This window comes from Dasypus novemcinctus, chromosome 16, assembly GCF_030445035.2.
Source record: "Dasypus novemcinctus isolate mDasNov1 chromosome 16, mDasNov1.1.hap2, whole genome shotgun sequence".
NCBI lineage: Eukaryota > Metazoa > Chordata > Mammalia > Cingulata > Dasypodidae > Dasypus > Dasypus novemcinctus.
In genome coordinates this window covers 17,618,561-17,638,327 of record NC_080688.1, presented here as the reverse complement: position 1 = coordinate 17,638,327, position 19,767 = coordinate 17,618,561, and the positions used below count along the sequence as shown (strand labels likewise).

Sequence of the window (19,767 nt, the reverse complement as noted above, 5' to 3'; positions counted from 1 at the left end):
ACCCCGCCCCTTTAAGGGGGTCTAACGGAGAAGTTCCCTCTGTTATGGAGGAAAGAGCTCTTCCCACCCACCCCAAACACAGTCACACGTATCCCATATAATGATCTCCAAATCAGTCTTGATCCTAGAAGCTATATTAGTCAAAAGGGGTGCCAGTGCAAAATCTGGAAATGTCTTCATTGGGGTAACAGCTTACAGTTCCAAGACCGTGAAAAGTTCAACTCAAGACACATAAGAGGTTTTCTCACGGTCAGCTGCCACTTGTTGACGCAAGATGGCACGCAATCTCTGCCCGGTGTTTGCCTTCGCCTCTGGCCGTACCATCTCCCAGAGCTCAGCTGAGGCCGCCGGGCATAGAGTTTGTCTCTTACTGGGCCCCTTCACTCAGGCTTGGCTGGCCCTGCTTTCTTCCCGACTTTAGCTGCAAGCTCTCAGGCTGGCTCATCTCTCTCCGGAACCTCAGATCCTTGAGCCTCTCCTTTCTGTTACGTGGCAGGATAAAAACAATGTCAGAGCGCTCTTTTCCTGTGTCTCTGTTTTTTTGTTTTGTTTTGTTTTTTTAAAATCAGACTGAGCAAGAGGGCGGAGACTCAACCTTAGTCATGCCTCATTGAGGTAGTTGGGTTGAAAAAGTCTCACACCCACAGGAATGGACCAGCCCCCAAATATAATCTCTCTTCGCGATTCATAAAATAATTTCAAACAGCCACAGAAGCAGTCATCTTAAGTTGCGTATATTTTGTCACAGAGGTAGGACAGAATGTGGTTAAACACATGCAGCTTCAGACCCAGAATGCCACTTACTATCCTGCCTGCCTTTGGGTAAGAAACTTGAACCTTTTGTCCTCATTTTCTTCCTCCATAGCAGGGAATAATAGTGGTGAAAGAGTCTTGGGGAAATGCGTGCATTTGTGTGGGTGCAGCACTCAGGTGGGCTGGATATGTGGGAACCTGTGAGCAATGCTTGTGATAATTTTACAGGCTTCCCGGTGCCCCTCCAAACAGGACGTAGGGCACGAGGGGTTGCTGGCCATTGACTCGCCTTCTTTACAAAACTCAGCCCGCACGTGGATTTCAGCTGCCTCTGAAAACTCAACCCACTGTCTGTGATTCATGTCTGGCACCTCTGAGAGCATTTCCCAAAGAGGCGTGAGGAGTGTTTGAGTGACGTTGGCCTTTTGACATTTACGGGGTAAATTCACGTGAATATATGCTTTCCAGTTCCCTTGTTAAACCAACAGTGCAAAGCAAACCTCTCCTTATTGTGTAGGCCTTGTAAGATGAACTTAATAATCCCACACGATGAATTGTGCCAGAAGTACTCCTTTGAAGACCGAGTTCCCCAACAGGGAGAATCTTTATTACATACTTACCATTTAAATACAATTTTTGCTATATTTGACAAGGAAGAAATAAGATTCAAGTCTGCGGGCTGGCAGGCAGTTTAGGTTCCAGGTCTTGTTCCTGTCAAGCTGCTTGATGCAAACAAGTTCCTGGGCCTGCAGAGCCCACCAGCGTTCGTCCTTCTATTGGCATTTATTGAATCTGATGCCAGCCCTGGGCTTGGCATGGGGAATGGAACAGTCATGTGACTTACAGAAGAGGAATGCATTTCATTTGGTGAAATGCTGCATCGCTTCCCTGAGGGCCAGCTTTTCAGGGCAGCACTCCCGTATCATGCATACTTGTGCTCACCGCAGCCCCTTAGAGGTTGCCTATGTATGAGTAAGTTATTTTCCAATGTGGACAAGAGAAAAAAAAAGAGAGAGAGGGAAGCATGCAAGACATGGCGATTGTATTTCTGTGCATAAAATAGTGCCATAAGTGTAACATGGGGAATTTGGGGGACCTTGGAATTTTCTGCATGATATTTCAATGACAGATACAGGCCATTATACAATTTGTCAAAAACCTATGAAATTGTGCAGTGCTGAGTGTAAACCACAATGTAAACTCTAGACCATGGTTAGTACAATGCTTCAATATGTGTTCATCAATTGTAACAAATGTACCCCCTAATGAAAGACGTCGTTAATGGGGGAAAGAGGGGAAGGGGGTGGGGGTGGAGTATATGGGAATCCCCCTATATTTTTCCATCTTTCATTCATGTAATCTAAAGCTTCTTTAAAAATAAAGAAAAAAAAAAGTGAGGGGGGAAAGCGCCATAAGGACATTTTATATACCTCCCTATGTCCCTTTAAGATGCTGGAAACCTGTTTCTAGTAGGAATTTGGACTTGGCAAAATTCATGGCTACATTGCCCACGAAGCTAGGACACATTGGAAACCCAATCCGCGCTCCTGTTCTCTCTTGCACACCCCATTGATACATGGAGGTGGAGCCCAGACTGGTTGGCACCGGGGGGTCCAGCTGTTTATGTACCTTTCTCATAGGTGAGCTGACGAGATGCCTCAAAATGCAGCAACACGGAAGGTGAAAAGAGTACTTACTGTGGGTGCCCATGGCTGGACACGAGACAAAAAACTCAGCTGTGTCCACATGTGCACTTGGAGGCGGGTCGGGATTGAGAGCAGCTCTCTCCTTGTGCACTCACTCTGACCGGCAGGAAGACTTGCTTGGTTTAAGGATAGAGGAGGAGTGGCCGTGGCCTGCTCTAGATTGATTTATTCATCAACCGTTGATCGGGTACTTGCTGTATTCCAGGCACTGCAGTAGCAACTGGGCTCCTGGGGTGAACAGGACATAGCTAGCCCTGCATTCTTGGAATTTACACACTGCCTGGGAAGAAAGGTATTTTAGTTTTCCAGCTACTGAAAATGCCCTACAAATGGGTTGGCTTAAAGAACGGGAATTTATTGGCTCCCAGTTTTGAGGTGTGGAGAAGTTCAAAAGCGAGGTGTCATCAAGGCTGTGCTTTCTCCCAGAAGACTGTGGGGTGTGGGGCTGGCTGCCACCCATCCTGGGTGCTTGGCTTTCTGCCACATGGCAGGGCACAAGATGGCGACTTCTCCTTTCTCTCCGGGTTCTGCTGACCTCCGGCTCTGGCTGCTCCCCATGGCTTCTCTTTCTGTGTCCAGTTTCCTTTGCTTGTAAGGACTTCCGCCATCTTGTATTAAGGCCCACCTCCTTCAGTTTGGGCACAGCTCAACTAATAACTCTTCAAAGGTCCTATTGATAAGTGGGTGCACACCCAGGGGGCCAGGGGTTGGGATCTGAACGTGGCTTTTGTGGGGGACTTTTCACCCAACAATAGCTTAAAAGAAGTACATCTGTCATGCAGTTTCCAGTAGCAATCTAAATCTTACAGATAATAAAGTAGGGGAAGGAGATACGACAGGAAGGGGGCATGGCTTTCTGACAGGGACCCTCTACGTAATGGGAGGTAGAGAGCCATAGCGGATCCAGGGAAAGAGGGACTGGCAAGGGCCCAGGCTAGGGGGGGCACAAGATGGCCACAGAGGGTCTTGTGTCCGGGCATCTGTGGGACATGTCGCCACTGCGCTCGTTGTCCTATGTGGTTGGAGTCTGGTCCCACTGTTTACCCCACAGGGAAGCAGAATCCAGGAAGTGTCTGTTCATTTTAGGACCTTCTGCTTGTTATATACTTAGTAATTTTAAAGTGTCTTGTTTTGAATTGTTGCTTTTAAAAAAATTGTCCAGTTTCCAAACATTGAGTCCACTGGATGGACTCATACAGTCAAGGTCAGTTCCTGAACTTTACTTTCCATATTTTTTGGCACTTTGTGAGTACATTGCTCAAACATGTTGGTAAAAGTATGAGAGAAACAGCTGAGGGTGGCTGAGGGCTTCTTGCTGCCAGTCCCTGAAAAATGTGAAACTAAAGAAGTCTAAAAGGAGAGGAAATGGCTCCACCCGATGAGCTGTGGGTCTTGGAGCCTGTGCCGCCTCCTCACAGAGGTTGAAGGACATAAAAAAAGGAAGAAAAATTGCTCAGCCTCCCCACTCTGAGCTTTGTCGCTCAGATTCAGAGCACAGCCATTTGGGGTCAGAAGTGTGGGAAAACAGGGTCTGCTTCAGCCCCGTTTCTCTTTTTCTCAACTGGACCAACCTCAAGTCATGCCAAGGATATTTCTCTTTAGCGTGTTCTTCCAAAATGTGCCTTCTGGCAGGTAACGTCACCGCCAGTTCATTTTGGAATTTATCCTCACACTTCCCTGAGGTTTATGGGCTCATCTCACATTACAATTTTCAAGGGTAGTTTGCCTTCATCCTGGTACAACTTTATAACAAAATAGCAATGGAAATCAGCACTGGCGGCGTGTTGCCAAATCGGTTTTTAATCCCGCCATACTTTGCCTCTTCTCACTTAAAATGGGAACATCTGATGCACTTTTCATGGTATTTCCAACATTAAATACTGCCTTTTAAAAAGATATGGACTAAAAATGTGCTTCGTCCTTTTCTTCCAACTTTTCTCATAAGGATTTCAGCAATTAGTTCCTTTTCATTTGCGATTGCATGGGTTTCCTCTGTTTCCGAGCAGAAGTCAGGCACAGCTTGTTGGCGTTTCTGCAAAACCAAAGCTGTTCCTCTGGTTCCTGTGACCTGAATTTGTGCTTTTACTATAAACAGCTCATTTTCAGACACTTACTACTTAGCAATAATATTTGACCAATAACTGAATCTTGAATTATAGGATTTTTGTCTCTAGTGACTTGAACAATTTTTATAATTTAGAGACATTTTCAAAACAAGTTTTTGGCACTGCAGGGAATTTTTTAAATTGATTTATGAAAATTTAAAATTGCTTAGCTTTTTAGTTTTAAAACATTCTAACTTTTGGGATGCCAAATCTCGGTGTATTATTTTTATTTATGTAAGTATCACTACCACTTTGCAGACATTTTTATAGCTCCTAGGTCAGTACTGTTTATAGAGGCAGCCATTAGTAAACATCTATTGAATGACTGAATGGAACACCAGATATTTGTGGTGACTTGGGGTCTCGTCCATAATTTAATTTCCTAATTGGTGAACCCTAAGTGTGTTGATAAATAGATAAATGTCTATCAGGAAGGAGATTATATCTCAAGGCTTTGATCAAGAACTCGGGTGAAGGTGATGGAAAGTATGCTCCTCAAATTTGCAGGTAACAGGAGGTCAGAAGGAACTGCTCATTCACTGGCTGGGATAATCAAACTTTAGAAAAATGGTATTATTGAAATATAATGAACCAGTCCATGAAGAACAGATTCAATAATGATAGTACATGTTTTAGTTTCCTGGGCTGCTCAAGCAAATACCATGAAATGGATTGGGTTGAACAATGGGAATTTATTTGCTCACGGTTTAAGGCCGGGAAAGAGTCCAAATCAAGGCGTCAACACGGTGACGCTTTCTCCCTGGAGACCAGCTGCCAGGGACCCTGGCTGCTCCATCACACGGCAAGCCACAGGGCTGCTCTCCTGGTCTCTCCCCTCTCCCCCGGCATCTGTTGACTTCAGCCTCTGGCTTCTATGGCTCTCTCTCTGTCTGAATATTGTTCCTCTTATAAAGGACCCCAGTAACAGGATTCGGATCCTTCTGGGTTGGACTGGGCCACACCTTAACTTACGTGACCTCATCAGAAGGGCTCACGCCCACGGGAATGGGTTCGATGGAAGAATATGCTTTTCTGCAGTACCTGTGGCTTCAATTACCATAGTACATCCTTACAGTGAAGTACCTGTAGGTACTGAAAATGATGTTCGAGAAGACTATTTCATGGCCTGCAGAAAGGCTTATGTTTTTAAGTGAAAAAATAGATCAGAAAACAATATTTAGAGGATAATACCCCCTCTTTTATATCCAAAGAACAAAGACCTTATAGATGGACATGTATAAAAATGGTGGTAGTGACTACTTCCGAGGGACAGTGTTCAAGGTGATTTTTATTCTCTTGTACTCACTCATCTATATCTTTGAAATTTTCTCTTTTTAAGTAAAAGTGAAAATATTTTATACAAGTAATGGGTCAATAATATTAATAACTGTTTCTTATAGTGAGCAAAATCAACTGTGCACGTCCTATAGAATTTAGTATACTGGGATTAAGATGTATTATTTCTTTAATAATGTTCATTGTCGTTGTTATTATTAAAAGTGTATCTGAGAATGGATATTAAGACTTTTAAGTGTTGACCTTGGGGACAAATGGTGGTACGATGTGTATTGTCAGTCCTTACATTGTGTGGTTCTGTGCCCTGGTGGTCTCTATGGAATGGGTAGAAAATGATCGCTAAGAGCCCCTTCTGCTGGTGAGCTGTACAATTGTATGATTCTGCATACCTGCAACTTGACCTTGTCATTGTCTTTCAATAATGGGGCGTCTTACTGCTTCACAGAAACCCGTGGGGCAGTGTGTCTTCCAAAGGTTATAGGACCTGAAGAGAAAATGAAATCCATTTTAATTGGTCTTAATATATTTTTACTTCTCAAAGAAAGTACATGGGAAATATATGACCTTAAAGCAATGTTTGCTGTACAAGAATCCCAGGATGGTAGGAGAGTGGACTGTGGGTTAAAGAGAGCAAGAGATCACCTGGACGTACCCTCCTCCCCAGCAGACACACAGACACATGGATGTACAGACATGTGGACACACAAGCACATGGATGCACAGACTTGTGGGCACGCAGGCACCTAGGCACACAGATGCGCAGACACACAGATATCTGGACTCACGTGGACACGCGGACACAGTAACACATGGACACGTGGGCACACAGACACACAGATGCATGGGCACACAAACACATGGACACACAGACAGGTTGCTGATTGTGAGTCTGATGAGTGAAACATGAGCAGAAGAGGCCGGAGACAAGGATTCTTGGTTTTTGTTGGTTGTTCTTGCTTGTGGCCCTGCCCCTTCCCCTCCCCCTGCCGGTGGCTAGTGCAGCATGAAAAAGAACTCTTATTTGTTCCTCAAGTCTCCTACTAAGAGGCCGGTGGTGTCCAGCTCTGCTCCTTCCGGGCTGGTGTCTTGCAGGGTTGAGCGGTGTCTTAGAGACCCTCCGAGGAGCTGTTCCCAGGACCGATGGGTGGAATACGCTGCTAGCACTTCTTCCCGTCCGTGGACTTGCTGCTCCACAGCTCTGTCTGCACAGGGCAGCTGGCAGCCCCTCTCAGGACTCGGTGTCCAGGCCCAGCGCGGGGCTGCCAGGACCTTGGCCGCCTCGCGCCCACGCAGCCTTGGGCCCTGCCCTGGCCGTCCCCTTCCCCGCCTTCCTCTGCCCACACCCGGTGCTCCTGGCCAGAGCCGGACCGCCCCCGCCTGCAGGGAGCTCCGCTCAACTTCGTGGACAGAAAACAGCTCCTGCTGTGCTGGGAGCTGTCCTTACGCAAGCCTCCCCCAGAACAGGCGGGGCTTCGTTATTTTTCATGTATGTTTACAGTTTTTAAAAATAATTGTTGCAAGTGCAGGACCTATTTTATGACATGTCTCCACTGTCTGCGATAGTTCTGAAACACATGCAGAAGCTGAGGGTTAACCTGTGCAGAATGGGTAAAAAGCATGTGTGGTAATCTTTGGAAATGAATAGAACAAGTGGAAGCACAGCATAGTGTTTGTAACTAGCAGTGCTATTATATGGCTATGACAGTGGTTGAAAGGGAAAGTCTAAGGTCATATATATTACTAGAAGGAAAGCTAAAAAGTGTAGCACAGGACTGTATAGCATAGTAAAATCTCATGTGAAATATGACTATGGTAATATTGCATATATGACTGTTTTTCTTTGAAACTGAACAAATATATGTTAATGTTACGAGATGTTAATATCAGATAAAAACAGTATGCTAAGTGAAAGAAACCAGACACAAAGTACTGCATATTGTATGATTCCACTTATGTAAAATGTAAATATAAATCAATTTATAAAGATGGACTTAGGTTAGTGGTTATGTAGGGCTGGGGAAGGATAGTGAGACTGAGAGGTGACTGCTAAAGGGTGTAGCAGTTCTTTTCAGAGAAATGAAATTGTTCTACAGTTTTTTGTGATGAATGCACAACATTGTGATTATACTAAAAGCCATTGATTACACAATTTGGATGACTTGTATGGTATGTGAATATATCTCAATAAAATTGCTTTTAAAAAAGGAAGAATAGGCAGAGAACTGAAATCACAAATCTAATTTTAGGTTATGTAAGTAAAGAAAGAAAATGCAGGCGAGAGAAATGTAACTGATGTAACAGTAGCTGCAGCGTGGCTTCCTCCTCCTCTTGTGAGAAGCTGGCTGCCTGACTCACTGGGGCAGGGAAACCCGCATCCTAACTGGAGTTCACACCTGTTCTTTCATGAACTGTGGTAACAATAACAATAATGATCATAGCATGTACTGTCATTAACTAACATTTAATTATATGTGGACCATGCATCTTGTTGCATCTCTCGGCACTGCACTAAAGAAGTCACATTAAACCCACTTTCTAGATGGAGAAACCAAGACTGAGAGAAACAGTGCAGTGCAGTGTATTCACGCAGAGTTGGACTTAGTCCCCAGGTTGTTGGACTCCAAACCCGTGTCCTTGGCTAGTATGGACCATCGCCTTGAAATCCCGGGTTCAGGTTGGAGAATGGAAACCACCTCTTTCAATGGCAGTAGTGTCATCGTTGGCTCTGGGCCACGAGGCTTTCTGTTCTGGATGTCAGTACCAAGTCCAAGGTGCTTTTGAAAGAGAAGAACTTTTTCTTGCGGATGCGGCATGCTTCCAGCCTGTGAGCCAGTTCCTGCTGCTGGTGTTGACTGAGGACGAGAGTGGGGGTCCTGGGAGCACCCTCCTGCTGGGAGATGTGACTGCCCTCCAGCCCTTTCTTTAGACAGAGTAAAAGTGTGGAGGGTATCACCCTCTTGTCCACCAGGAGCCACACACCCGGGCACTGTTCTTGAAGTATGTTGCCCAGGCCTTCCAGACAGGGGCTGTCCTTGACACTGGATTCTTCTCGACCCACTGTCTTGGCGGGTGATACCTGGTGAAACTCCAGGGGCCTGGGGGCCTCACTCCCACCAGCTGGTCATGATCATGCAATGCAATTGGGGAAGTTGTGCCGAGGTGGCGCGTCCTGGTTTAGCTAGTTACTTGACTTCCTGTGGACTAGAGGCTGGGCACCCATGTCTGTTAAGCACTGGCTCGAGCAATGCTACCTGGCATTTTCTTTTCTGAAGACTGTTTTGGTCTGCCAAAAGCCAGAAATCTGTTGGTTTTTGTAAAGGGTATTTATTTGGGGTCAAAGTTTACAGTCCCAAGGCTGTGGAAAATCCAACTCCAGATAGTATCAAAGGTGCTTTCTCACCAAAGTCAGCTGCCACATGGTGAAGCAAGATGGCGGGCGATCTCTGCCGGGTTTCAGTTTCCCCTCTGGGCTTCCCCTCATCTTGAGGCTCCGTGGGCCCAGCTTCTTCTCCTTCTCACCTGTCTCCCAGGGCCTCCTATATCAGTCTCTGCTCTCTTCCCAAGGTCAGCTGTAAGCTCTCAGGCAAATGGTCCATCTCTCACTGGGGTTAGTTGTTTGAGCCTTCTCCTTTCCGTTACATGGCAGGATAAAAAAATAACAAAGTTCTCTCCTCTTTGCATCTTCTTAAGTGAGTGTCCATGTTACATCAGACCCACCAAGGGGACGGGGATGCAACCTGAGTCACACCCCCTGATGTAGTCAAATCAAAAAGCTCTAATCTTAACAGGTAATCTAATCAAAGACATCTGTGCAGAATTTAATGCAGTCAAAGGGTATAGCTCCCTGAGGAGTAGACTAGTTTACAGGCACAGTCTTTCTCCTTTTGGGGTTTGTAAATAATCTCAAACCACCAAGGAGACTGTGGAAGGTCCTGCATGGTACAGACCCTTGGCACGGTTCTGCACAGTGACGCCATGAAACGCGCAGTGATTTTGCGCACTAGAGGAGATGCTTCCCATCATGCAGCCAGCGCAGGCATTCCCAGATGGGCTTCATCGCTCCGCCTGAGCTTCCAGAACTGCAGACCAAGCAGGGGTGGGCAGACTCCTGAGCCTCGATGGAGTGGGAGGCAGCCCACAGTTGCTCATGGTGCCGGGACGCTCCCCTCCTTCTCAGGCTACCTCTGCCCCAGTCTGCCTGCCTGTGTTCCAGAGACGAACTGTCTGTGGATAGAAATACTATTGCCAGGGCACTCAGGATTGGGCAATGAGTCAAGTGAAAGTGGATTCGAGTCCTTGACCTTTGGAGACCAGACACTGAGTCAGCAATAAAATAACATGACTGTTTATTAATGGCCATCGAATACACAGGTTTTTGGCCTCTGCCTTTCCAGATGCCCCCATAAATTTAACCTGGTCTGACATGCTGTGGGATGGCAGGATGAACAAGGCACATGGAGTTTGGGTTTTAAGAGTTTCTTCGGACTGTTCTTCCTTTGAAGTGATTTTGGACAGCCTGAAAATATGTGCGAGAGAGGCGGGACTGGGGACATGTGGTAGCTGTCATAGATTGTGCATTGTCATGTGTAGCTCCTTTCTGTCTCCTGCCTTATTCGGTTGGCTTCACGTGGAAAGGCCAGCCTGGGGGGTGAGATCCAGAGCTGCTCTCATTTCATTTATTGATAGAAACATGCAAATAATTTAGCTTTGTCATCAAAGTGGGTTAATTGATGGTGATGCTTGTCTCTTGAAAGAGTTTTATCCAGTATTTTTTTAAAAGATTTATTTATCTCTCTCCCCTCCACCCCCCCCACCCCCCCCGCCGAGTTGTCTTCTATTGTGGTCAGCGGTACAGGAATCTGTGTCTCTTTTTGATGCGTTATCTTGCTGTGTCAACTCGCCGTGTGCACGGCGCCATTCTTGAGCAGGCTGCACTTTCTTTCCCACTGGGCGTCTCTCCTTATGGGGCGCACTCCTTGCGCATGGAGTTCCCCTACGCGGGGACACCCCTTCGTGGCACGGCACTCCTTGCGCGCATCAGCACTGTGCACGGGCCAGCTCCACATGGGTCAAGGAGGCCCGGGGTTTGAACTGCGGACCTCCCATGTGGTAGACGGATGTCCTAACCACTGGGCAAAGTCCGCTTCCCTTTATCCAGTATTGATAGATCAGCTGCCCTGTAATTGGAGGGAAAGTTGAAGACAAGGTGTCTCCCCTCTAAGAATTGGCATGGGCCACCTGACTTTTTTGACCTGTACCAGAGGCCCTGGTACTCCCTTTGGTGGCTGTACAATGTTATGCCCAAGGCTCTGACCTCTAACGGTGGTGATGGCCCTCCAGAACTCCAAGACCTGCTCACTGCCCAATGGTATGGTCACAACTGTCCAGCTGTAAAGAGAAGTTGTCACCTGGGCTGACCTGTGCATCTCAGACCTTGCCTTGCCACATCTCTTACCCTGGTTTTATTCATGATATATTGGTACAAGTCTTAACGAGCTTCTGTCTCCCCAAATTCCTGAGAGCAGGCACTAGTCCCCATTGCACTAATTTTTCTACATCCAGCCCTTGGCACAAAGTAGGTGCTTGATAAATATTGATTAAACAATGAATGAATGAACATCTCTGGAGGTCATTTGGCATTGTATATCAAAAGACAGTCATTTTCATATAATGCTGGGAAGGCATTTTTATTTAGTAGAAAATGTTTCAGAGATGGTCTCAGTCTGCCAGGGCTGCCATGACAAGTACCATGCAGTGGGTCATCTAAAGAATGGGAATTCATTCCTCACAGTCCTAACGGCTACAAGTCCAGCATCACAGTTTTGGTGGAGCTCACTTTCTCTCCCTAGACTGTAGTGTCCCAGCATCTGCCATTACCTGGCCATCATCGCGCTCTCCTTGCATCTGCCCTCTGCGTTCTTCTGCCTTCTGGATTCTAATGGCTTCTTTTTTTTTTTTTAAGTTTTCTTTTTTATTTCTGCCTTCACCAAGATGCCCTGAGCATCAAAACCTGGACCTCCTATATGGTAAATGGGAGCCCAACTGCTTGAGCCACATCTGTTTTCCTCTATTGACTTTTTTTTTTCTCAAGGATTTACTTATTTATTTCTCTTCCCTTCCACCCCCCCAGTTTCTGCTCTCTGTGTCCATTCACTGTGTGTTCTTCTTTGACCCTTTCTATCCTTATCAGCGGCACCAGGAATCTGTGTCTCTTTTTGTTGCATCATCTTGTTATGTCAGCTCTCCGTGTGTGCAGCGCCATTCCTGGGCAGGCTGAACTTACTTTCGCGCTGGGCGGCTCCCCTTACGGGGCGCACTCCTTGTGCGTGGGGTTCCCCTACGTGGGGATCAGCACTGCGCATGGGCCAGCTGCACATGGGTCAAGGAGGCCCAGGGTTTGAACTGCGGACCTCCCATGTGGTAGGCGGACGCCCTGTCCACTGGGCCAAGTCCGCTTCCCTCCCTCTATTGACTTCTGTGCCCAAATTTCCTTTGCTTGTAAGGACACCATCCGTATGGATGAAGGCTCACCCTAATTTAGTTTGGCCTTATCTAAAAATGATCTTCGAAGAGCCCATTCACAGATGAGTCCACAGCTTAACTAATAATAAATCTCCGATGATCCTCTTTATAAATGGACTCACACCCACGGGACTGGGGGATGAGGACATGAACAGTCTTTTTGTGGGGACACGATTCAATTCCTGACAGAAGTGCACATGTCCCCATTTTCACATCTCCAGAACTGGAAAATGATTCACAATTGATCATATCTTGCGGTTAAAATTGGTTGTGATGGTGTCTTACAATTATTATCACCTTAGATTCATTTAAATGTGGCATATTAAGAAATATTAAAAAAAATAGGTAGGCATGAGTCCATTTTTGTAAACAAAAAACACATGCATTGAAAAAAGTGGTCAGTGGAGCATGCAGAAACTTACAGCCCTTCCTTCTGATTTGCGTGGTCAGGATGCAGCTTTTTGTCTTCCTTGTATTTGTTTCCGGGGACTGCTGTAACAAAGTCCATCTTCACATAGCCTTCCCCAGGGAGTATTTGTCTCTGTCTCTTTCCCTCTCTTTTTAAGGCTCACCCTAATCCAAAAGAACTGCATCTTAATTACAGCTGCCAAGACCCTGATTCCAAATAAGGCACACGGCCAGATGCAAGTTTTGGACAATTCAACCCATAGCACTTCCTCCATACCCCCTTTGTTCTTTTCCTCTCCTTTTTCTTTCTCTTCTTTCCTCCTCCTGTTTTTAGTTTTTCTAGGTTTTGTAAATTCTGAGCTGTGACTGTAGATTACCTTTTCAAGCAATGGAAATTAGCCTAAAACTGTGCTTTTGCCCAGTGTTTTATAGACAGTATTTTTTTTTAAAGTTTATATCCAATGGCAGTGTTTTTTAAAACTTTATTTTAAAACAAGTATTAGATTACCAAAAAAGTTGTATTGAAAATATAGGGGATTCCAGTATACCTCACCCCCTCCTACTCTCACATCTTCCCCGAGTGTGGTACAGTTGTTACAATTGATGAACAAATATTGAAGCACTGCTACTACCCATGGTCTGTAGTTTACACTGTGGTTCACACTTTGCACCATACGACTTTGTAGGTTTTGACAAAATTTGTAAGGGCCTGTGCCCACCATGGTTCTGACAGTGCTTATTCCATTCTTTGTGTGCACAGAGCGAGGATCTCTGAGAACATGCCCCTGATAGGTCAGTGGAATGAGCTTTGCCTTTTTCACCCCCTACCTTCAAGCGCCCCAGGAGTTCAGCCCATGACGGGCTGGATTCCGCCTGTTCTTGGTTCTCACCTTTTTAATGTGAGATAATTAAACCATTTTTTCTCTCACCAGGGAATAGTGGGGCCACCTCTGTAACGCAGATGAGGCCTGGTAGTGAGGGGCTGAGAAGTTCCCGGGAGGGGAAAGCTACACCCCAAGACAAGTGGGAGACTTGTGGGGTCCCCCGAGGGATACTGTGCAGAATGCATAATCACCCTCTCGGGATCTCTCCTTGACTCTAGAGGATTCTAGAACTTACCATCTGTAGTGGCTTTGCCTAAGGATCATTAACCAACCTTGTCTCTTATTTGTTGCTGATACACATATGAAAACTTTAAGCTACTGATAGATCAAACTATTAACCTATTATATCCTATGTGGAACTTGCATTTTTAAAAACTATCTGTATTTTATCACTTAGTTCCAGAATATATCCAAGTTTTGCATTACATATTGCAGCGTAAGTGTTTCCTAAGTTAATTCTTTCACCTCTCCCTCTCTCTTTTGACCTGTGGGAAAATTTATTTGTAAGGATATATTTCAAATGTAGAACGCAACCCTTGTGAAAAAAGGAACGCTGACTCTTGTATTACCAACATATCCCCATTCCCTGACAGAGAGACTGGATTTCACCAGCTAGATCCGTATTTGTTGAAAAATAAATGTACATAGTTATGAGGAATCATGTAAAAAGCACTCAGCACTCTTGTAGCGCCCAGTGTGACATTAGTGTTTTTCAAACCATTTATTTTGGTATGTATATACAACTCAAAATTTCCCATTTTAACCATTTTCAGGTGTACAATTCTAAAATGTTAATTACACTCACAATGTTGTGCTACCAACACCAATATTCATTACCTCAATGTTTTCATCACCTCAAACAGAAACTCTGAACCCATTAAGCAATAGCTCCTTCTTTCCCATCCCTCACTTTCTCCCTGGTAACCTTCAAATTACTATCATTCCCTAGGAATTTGCTCCTTCTCGGTGTTTCTTGTAAGTGAAATAATATAATATTTGTGCTTTTGTGTCTGGCCTATTTCACACAACATGATGTCTTCAAGGTTAATCTATGTTGTTGCATGTATCAGAACTTCATTCCTTTTTATGGCTGGATACTGTTCCATTGTATGATGTACCACATTTTGTTAATCTGCTCATCTATTTGATGGGCATCTGGATAGCTTCCACCTCTTGGTTATTGTGAATAATGCTGCTACAAACATTGGTGTATAGATACCTGCTCAAGTCCCTGCTTTCAATTTTTGGAGGTATATACCAAGAAGTAGGATTGCTGGGTCATGCAGGTAATTCTTTTTTCAACTTTCTGCCAAACCGATTTCAATAGTGGCTGCACCATTTTACATTCCCACCCACAATGTGTAAGAGTTCCTATTTCTCCACATTCTGTTTTTTTTTTTAAATAATGGTCACCCTACCCTAGTGGGTGGGAAGTAGTATATCACTGTGGCTTCAATTTGTATTTCCCTGATGACCAGTGATGTTGAGCATCTTTCATTTGCTTATTGGGCATTTGTATATCTTCCTAGGAGAAATGGCTATTCAAGTTCTTTGTCTGTTTTTAATTGGATTATTTGTCTTTTTGTTGCTGAGTTATAGCAGTTCTTTATATATTCTGGATATTAAACCCTAATCAGATATATGCTTAGCAATTATGTTCTCCCATTCTGTAAGTTGTCTTCTCAATTTCTTGATAGTGTCCCTTGACTTTTTTTTAGGTACAAAAGTTTTTAATTTTGATGAAGTTCATTTTATCTATTTTCTCTTGTCTTGCTTCTTACTTTTAGTATCATTTCTAAGAAATCACCACCAATCCAACTTTATGGAGGTTTCCCCCAAAGTTTCCTTCTAGGAGTTTTATGGTTTTAGCTCTGTGTTGAAGTCCCTTGATCCATTTAGAGTTAGTTTTTGTATATAGTATGAGGTAGCATTCATTTTTTATAAGTGGACATCCAGGTTTCCCAGGACCATTTGTTGAAGATACTGTTCTTTCCCCAATTAATGTTCTTGGCAGGCTTGCCAAAAATCAATTGGTCATGTGTGGGTTTATTTCTGAACTCTCAATTCTTTAATTTATCTTTATGTCAGTACCACATTGTTTTGATAACTGTGACATTTTAGTAAGTTTTGAAATTATGAAGTATGAGACCTCCACCTTTGTTATTCCTTTGTAATGTTGATTTGGCTCTTCAGGGCCACTTGTGATTCCATATGAATTTGAGAATTGGCTTTTCCATTTCTGCAAAATGTTTGCTGGGATTTTGATAGGTCTCAAATCAAATCTCTAGATCATTTTGGGTAGTATTGGCATCTTAATAATATTAAGTCTTCCTATCCATGAGCATTTATTGAGGTTTTCATTAATTTCTTTCAGCAGTGTTTTGCAGTTTTCAGTTTACAAGTCTTTTACCTCTTTGCTTAAATTTATTCCTTTAGGAGCTATTAAGATTGGAATTTCTTTGTAATTTTCCATTTTAGAATATTCTTTGCTGGTGTATAGAGACACCTTTCATATTTGGACCATTTCATATTTGGATTAGGGAGAGCTTGGACTGTTCACAAGAATAAAAAACCTTATGATTGGAGGAGAAGGGACAACTCTTCCTTACAGCATAAGTCCAGTTAATAAATGTAGAAGAAATGAGGAAGACAGAAAATCACCATTAGAACACTGTAATAATAATTGCTGTAGGTGAGATCTCTTGATGGGCACTAAAATTCATCAGTGAAAGTTAAAGAGAAACAGGTATTTGAATAAGCTCAACGTTCTACCCCCAAATAAATATTTTATTTATTTATAAATAAATAAATTTTACAGTAAAGAAAACTGGTAGACACCAGGTGATCAGGGTCAACTTTTACAGGAACAGATGTATCGGCGGTTTGTCTGCTGGACAGAACAAATCAAGGAAAGCACATTACCTGTGTAGGATTCTTCCCCAAATCCATCACTCCAGCCTCATCATGATCCAAGGTCAGACAAACCCGAGTGGGAGGGACATTCTACAAAATGCCTGAGCAGTACTCTTCAAAAGTGTCCAGGTCACGAAAGGACAGATGGAAGAACCGTCCTAGAGTGGAGGAGACTAAGGGGGCAGGAACACTCAAGGTGATGTGGGCTTCCAGACTGGATCCTAGAACAGAAAAAGGACGTTCTGCAAAAAAGTGGGTAAGATCAGGAAAACGTCTCTTGTTTTTTTTTTTTTCTTTTTTTAAAGATTTATTTATTTATTTAATTTCCCCCCCTCCCCTAGTTGTCTGTTCTTGGTGTCTATTTGCTGCGTCTTGTTTCTTTGTCCGCTTCTGTTGTCGTCAGCGGCACGGGAAGTGTGAGCGGCGCCATTCCTGGGCAGGCTGCTCTTTCTTTGCTCTTTTTTTTTCACGCTGTGGCACGGCACTCCTTGCACGCATCAGCACTGCGCATGGGCCAGCTCCACACGGGTCAAGGAGGCCCGGGGTTTGAACCGCAGACCTCCCATGTGGTAGACGGACGCCCTAACCACTGGGCCAAAGTCCGTTTCCCCGTCTCTTGTTTAGTTCGTATTTTTGCCCTGATGTTAGTAGGAAAACAGAGACAGGGATATACAGGAGTTCTCTGTAGTATGTTTGCAGCTCTTCTGCAAGTCCGAAAGTATCTTAAAGAAGCTAAAACAAAACCAGTATGTACCCCATTGACACGTGCCTCTGTTGCTGCGTACATTGTCACACTTGAGATGCAGACTAATGGCTGCAGAGCTGAGTGGCCCCAAGACTAACGGCTGCAGAGCTGAGTGGCCCCAAGTCAAAGATAAGGCTTTCCATTGGACTTTGAAATACACTGTATATAAATTGTTTCCTTTTCTCAGATTTGCCCATGAGGCTAAAAGATCAATTTGCACAACTCAAATGTTGAGAGCAATATGAAGTGAAACCAAACATGTTGGATGCCTGTAGAAGTTCATCAAACTGATAAGCCATTTTCTGGGAAACTGGAAAATATATTTCTAAAGGATTAGCTTGATTTTAGTGAATGAATTTTTTTGCTAGTCTAGCTCAATAAGTGTACAAGTGCACAAAGTATGCAAATATTTTAATTTTGCAAACCCCAGTCATTACCGCGAAGGTGACTGAAGGCAAAATTGCAAGTGAAGCTGGTTCTAAAGGCCCCCTCCCATCTCCTGTGTGCTGCTATATTTATAAATGCCTAAATATGTGTCTTAACTGCAGAACCAATTAGTTCAAATTTTTAAAGTTAAAAAAATACCATTTCAATAAAATTTCCTCATGACTGCCTCTGACGACCACCCCAATCTTATTCCCCTCCCTAGAGGCAACCACTGTTAATCAATTTCTCTTTCTCTCTTTTTCTCTCTCTCTCTCTATATATATACACATACACAGACACATACACATTCATATACACCTAAAATACATACGTATGTATACATACATATATACACGTATACATGCATGCACATATATAGAAACACACATATATACCTGTGTGTGTAATTATGTATATATATATATATTATACACACACATATATAACTGCAGTGGTTTGGAATGGTATCTACTCCAGAAAAACATGTTCTTGAAGCTAAGCCGTTCCTTTGGGTGTGAACCCGTTGTAAGTAGGACCCTTTGATGCGGCTGCTTCAGTTAAGATGTGACCACCTCATTCAGGATGGGTCTTAATCCTTATTACTGGAGTCCTTTATAAGAGAATGAAATTTGGACACAGAAGGAGAAAACCACGGAAGTAAGAAGCTGCCATGTGCCTTGGCATATAGCAGAGCAGCCAAGGATTGCTGGTCTTCAGAAGAAAGCATCACCTTGATAATGCCTTGACTTAGACATTTTTCCAACCTCAAAACCGTAAGCTAATCAATTCCTGTTATTTAAGCCAACGCATTTCATGGCATTTGCTGGAGCAGCCCAGGAAACTAAAACAGTAACCAAACTAAAATGGATTGAAACCTTATGAATTTATCTGCAATTTGCATATTTTCTTGTTAATGTTTTATTGATCATCCCATGTCAATAGATAAATCTGTATTTCATTTTAAAAACTCTAGTTAATATCTTATACGATGTTTATACTATAACTTCTCTCTGTTTTCCTAATGGGAAATGGACCTTAGGTAGTTTCCTTTTTTATTTTTATTTTTTTTTGCCATAACAGGGCTGGCTTCTGTAAGTAGTTGGTATTCCTGCAAGCATTGCCCTAGGGTAGGTGTCTAGAAGTGGATATTTTTGGTAGTTGCCATCTTTCCTTTACACAATATGTCTCAGTTGCTCTCTCTTGTCTCTGGCCTTTTACGTTAGATCTGTCCTACCTGGAAAGTACCTCCTTCTCTTGACTGCTCTTCCTCATCCAAACCAACCTTACTTTCCTTTGCTTTGTCCTCCTAGGGTGTGTTAGTTTGGGTCTTCCAAGAATCAGATGCCAAGAGTAATGTATTAGAGAGAAAATAGGGAGGGTGCCTGGAAAGTCTAGAAGAGCTGCCAGACCACGACAAGGGAGGGAAGGTCAGGCCAAGAGTCCCCACGACCCCGTGCAGTTTGTGGAAGGTCTGGCAAGGAGTTCTCAAGCCAAAGCGGGGCTTGGTGCCTCAGGGGGCGCATAACTCAGGACAAATGCCCTGCTGGGTTCCCGAGTGCAGCCCTGGTCAGCTGTGCTCAGTGGGGCTGCAGGTCTCCTAGGTGCCTTCCTTATTTTTTATTTTTTAAAAAGATTTATTTATTTCTCTCCCCCCCCCCCCCGCCCCAGTTGTCTGTTCTCTGTGTCTATTCGCTGTGTGTTCTTTGTCCACTTCTGTTGTCAGCGGCACGGTAATCTGTGTTTCTTTTTGTTGCGTCATCTTGCTGTGTCAGCTCTCCGTGTGTGCGGCGCCATTCCTGGGCAGGCTGCACTTTTCTTTCGCGCTGGGTGGCTCTCCTTACGGGGCGCACTCCTTGCACATGGGGCTCCCCTGCGTGGGGGACACCCCTGCGTGGCAGGGCACTCCTTGTGCGCATCAGCACTGCGCATGGGCCAGCTCCATACGGGTCAAGGAGGCCCAGGGTTTGAACCACGGACCTCCCATGTGGTAGATGGACGCCCTGACCACT

The 19,767-nt window shown here is 44.2% G+C and overlaps 1 protein-coding gene across 3 annotated transcripts in view; it reads left to right on the top strand.

The window, feature by feature from the left end:
• The window catches only part of LDLRAD4 (low density lipoprotein receptor class A domain containing 4), a 460,618-nt gene that overhangs the window by 188,865 nt on the left and 251,986 nt on the right, over positions 1-19,767 (top strand). The gene's annotated exons all lie outside the window — the stretch shown is intronic.